Source organism: Leiobunum rupestre, chromosome 3 (assembly GCF_980474605.1).
Source record: "Leiobunum rupestre chromosome 3, qqLeiRupe1.1.hap1, whole genome shotgun sequence".
Classification (NCBI taxonomy): Eukaryota; Metazoa; Arthropoda; class Arachnida; order Opiliones; family Sclerosomatidae; genus Leiobunum; species Leiobunum rupestre.
In genome coordinates, this window is record NC_143386.1 from 26933912 (window position 1) to 26938532 (window position 4621).

Here is a 4621-nt window from a genome sequence, read left to right on the forward strand (position 1 = left end):
TACAATAAGAGATTCCTCAGAGGCGGGTGCCAGATCGACTGAATTTCGAGGCTGTAGATAGACCGCTATTAGAGAGCTAATAAATACAACCCGTTAGAACTCGAGATAGAGGGCAAAACATTCCAGAAGGCGTAAATGATCAGGTACTAACAATTATTGCAGTAATTGTTCAAAATGACCACTTCGGACTCTAATCCGAATTTGATTTTACGCTTTCAACGACCCAAAACCACCTAAATTTATCAATTGGCAAAACCTGGGATCTTAGGAGAATTATGATTATTAGTCTCATCAATCTGTTAAATGATAATAATAATATAGTTTTAGAATTTTAAACATACTGAAATAGTTAAGCAGTATTTTAAAAGTTTTCATTTAACAAATTCGTACAGCAATTCTATCCTTGCTATCACTACCCCCAGTTTGTTTATGATACATTATTTTCTTAAGATGATGGTGCAGCAAACGAAAAAATCGAGAGATTTCCGACGCAACCGGACACCCAACCACAACTGAAACGACAGCTTTTCGTTCAAAACAAGCTATTGCCTATAAAATTTGAAAAACACTATACAAAAATATTAATTTGTTTTCGGTGAAACATTTTAACGCCGATAAATTCCTGGTATCGTAAAAATATACAACAAATTTTCAGAGCAAAAAGTATTAGGTACTTTGGTTACTATACTTTATGTGTGACGCAGTTTTTTAACTTTTTGTTGTAATCGCTTCTCCGGCTATATCGTACATTTTTACATTTTCTGGTTTGTGCCGCATCTGGTTCAAATTTTGCAGATTACATTAAGTTAGAAACTTTTAAAAACTTCTTTAAAAAAATAAGAATTTGCGGCGAAAAATTTAAACGCTGGTAAATTCCTGGCATCGTACAGCTATAAAAAAAAATTATCCGAGTTATTTATTTATTACCTCTCGTGGAAGATACTCATCTTGACTAGATAATTTGGGTCCCAATAATATACAAGGACGTATAAAGAAGGGGTTTGAAGGTTCCAAACCCCCAAAATAAAATCTTTAACGGGGGTGAATTGGGGGCTGTCGTGTTTTAGACCAAAGAACCCCCTAAAATTAGTTTCTTGATACACATACCCAAAGGTCAATATCTCGGGTTATTGAAGGTTTGTAGCATACTTAGATGTTAATAATGATAGCAGTTGTCTGATTTGTAATAATTGGGTAGTCTCAGGAAGATGGTCATGAACTTATTTCGCGAGGAGTATCACTTTTGGGTTATAGACTTCTGTAATTAATATTAAAACAAAAAATATTTTAAAGGCTTAAACCCCCTTGAAGTGAAGATTCATTTTTAGCACGTTAAGACGGTGGCTGTATGATCTAGTGGTCGGCGTTCCGTTAAATTTTGTCTATGGATGAATGGGCGGAAAATATTTCAAGCTTACTTATATTTAATTAAAAATATTGCCGATCAATTATCCGATTGATATTCAAATAATCTTATCTTTTACTCTATTATTTATAGATAATTTTGTAAGTTTTATTTAAAACAATTAATTGAATAACTTGATTATTAATAAATAAATTATCTTTTGTCTACTGATAGAGGTCGGCGTTCTGTTGACTTTTGTCCACGATTATAGGAGCTGAGCGGTTTTTTTATCAAACCGATGTAGATTAATATAGAAAAAAATAAACCGATGTAGATTAATATAGAAAAAAATAAACCGGTGTAGATTAATATAGAAAAAATAAACCGATATAGATTAATATAGAAAAAATAAACCGATGTAGATTAATATAGAAAAAATAAACCGGTGTAGATTAATATAGAAAAAATAAACCGATGTAGATTAATATAGAAAAAAATAAACCGGTGTAGATTAATATAGAAAAAATAAACCGATATAGATTAATATAGAAAAAATAAACCGATGTAGATTAATATAGAAAAAATAAACCGGTGTAGATTAATATAGAAAAAATAAACCGATGTAGATTAATATAGAAAAATAAACCGGTGTAGATTAATATAGAAAAAATAAACCGATGTGGATTAATATAGAAAAAATAAACCGGTGTAGATTAATATAGAAAAAATAAACCGATGTAGATTAATATAGAAAAAAATAAACCGATGTAGATTAATATAGAAAAAAATAAACCGATTATTTTTTTCTTGATAAAAGGTTTTTTTAGGTTGTTTGATTTGTATTAGTCTATTTTTACAGATTTATAAATATTTTAATAGAAGAATCACCAACATGGTTTAGTTAAAAACATAAAAAGAAGTTAACTTCGTTTCCTCAAAAATTATATAATTATCTAGTCGTAAGTTGACGAGCTGCGTTATTTGTCGTCGTTTATTCAGGATATTCGTATTTATATCAATGTAGTGACCACAATTTTGCAACGAGCATTTTATAATAGAAGTATTTTAAATCGATCCCACCTCGGAATCGCGCGCTAAGTCCGGCGAATCCAAACCGCCACGTATTCCGATGTCGCGGCGGTCGATTTTAGGGAGCTATGCCAGAGAATACATATATACAGATAAATAATACGAAAAGTTATGCAAGAGCAATTTTGATCTGCAAAAAAGAGCTATGCCTGAAACAAAACAACAATGCCTTATAAATAGTGATTCCTCTCCTTGGTTTACTTGCTATAGTAGCAATGTTTACGGTAGGAAATCGACCTATGCCAACTAGGCCGACTGTGCATTTTAGGGAGTATCCTACCCCCCAACTTTTGTTATTTGCAAGCACTAGGTGAAAACTATTCGTCAGTCCCGGACCACTTGGAGAACTGTCCAGGATTGAGTTTTGACGTCACAAAAAACACGGGTAGTTCAAGATTTTCCTTCAAAATAGTCTGACTCTTGTGGTTGACTCTAGAGTCTAGACGCAAAAATTTAGCAGACGACGCTTACGTCAGTTCTGGCGTGATTCTTGTTTGGGCAGTCCCGAACGATCCGAGAACCAGTTTTTGACCGCGAATAATCTTCACCGGAACTATTCAATAATTCTGTTTTCGGTGATTAGACTGCTCTGGAACTGTTCGAGCGGTCTCGACTTAGGGACCGTTTTGACCTAGTGTATGACTTTAAGTAGCAATGTATTGATAGTTCGGTTTTTTTTAGTGCATCCCTGTTACCGGGAGGCGATACGGTCGGTAGCCATATTTGAACGGTGGTATTGGTCTATTTGGCCAGTGGACCGTGGTTGATTCTTCATCTCCGAACCTATTTCATAAAGTTTGGTTTCCTCAAACAATTGAAATTTCTATAGGGTAATTCGTAAATAAAATTATATGCTTATTTTATTCGATACGATTTCGTTCAAATAATACAAATATTTTTGCGAAGTTTGGAAAACTAATATTTCAGTTTTTTCAAAACACCTAATTGAAAAATAGGGGTTCACCATGAGGCATTTTATTAGTTTCGGTATTAATCTTCCTATTAAGCCACATCAAACACCCTGTAGACAACCAACTCTATAAATAGTTGTACGATTTCCGATAGGCTGTTTCGGTGAAAATGCCTTTTACCCTTGACGGCTAACAGAATACCTTTTGTCGCCATCACTAGACATTGGGCAGACGAGCATTTTCAAATGATAAGCAAATTAACGGGATTTATTCATTTCCCCGTACGCCATACGGGGAAAAATATTTGTGAGATGTTTGTAACGATGGTACAAAAATACGATTCAAAGATGAGGTACGGAGGAACTAAGTAGCACTGGCCAAAGTTAGTGTACTTTTTGATTTTACCTATGATATAATACCATAGACTAAAAAAAGATCCAGAAAGGCGTCCATAAATAGTCCTTTATGTGGTCGATCTCGAGTCGACCATTCATTAAACCTTAAGCATACGAAAGTACGGGGATTGTCACACTTTTGGTAATTATGTCACTTTTGTTCAACGGTGTTAAATATATTCAACATCTACTACGATAGTTCTGGCCCATCCACTTCGAATCTCACCATCGCAGCAGATCGTACTGGATTATACGCGTTCTATCGAAAGCATGCAGCCAAATTGGTACGCGGTTCGGAACTGTTGAAGTTTTTCAAAGACGACCTTCAGCCACCAAAGACCAACGTATTGAAATGGTGGAAGGCAAGTAGAATTTATTATATAAATAATAAATAAATTAATAAGTAATTATATCAGAAACTTGTTTTGTTTTATAAGTGTGTCAGTTAGTCGAAATAATTACTGATAGCTATGACTGGAGTTACGTAGAATTGATTTCATACCTGAAAAGGTAAGCGCCCCTAGCGAGAAAACACGCCACTTGAATACAAATGATCTGGCGTCGGTTCTACGCTTCTCAAAAGGCGCTCACTCACCATGATGACGCCGATGCAAAAAGCGCGTATATATGCTTCGTTTCCACTAGCGCGCGTCATAATGCATTTTTCTTTCAGCGCGTCAAAATGTTTGTACGTCCCAAAGTTGAGTGACACGCGCGCTTGTAGAAACCAAGGCTTAGGCCTAATAGCGCAGTCTGAAGTCTACCAAAAATGCGTGGTTATTCTAGAAATGACTCTCAGTAAACATTTTCCACACAGAATGTAGGTAAGCGACACACTTATATAAATATTATTATAAAATTATTATTAAAGGAAGAATAAA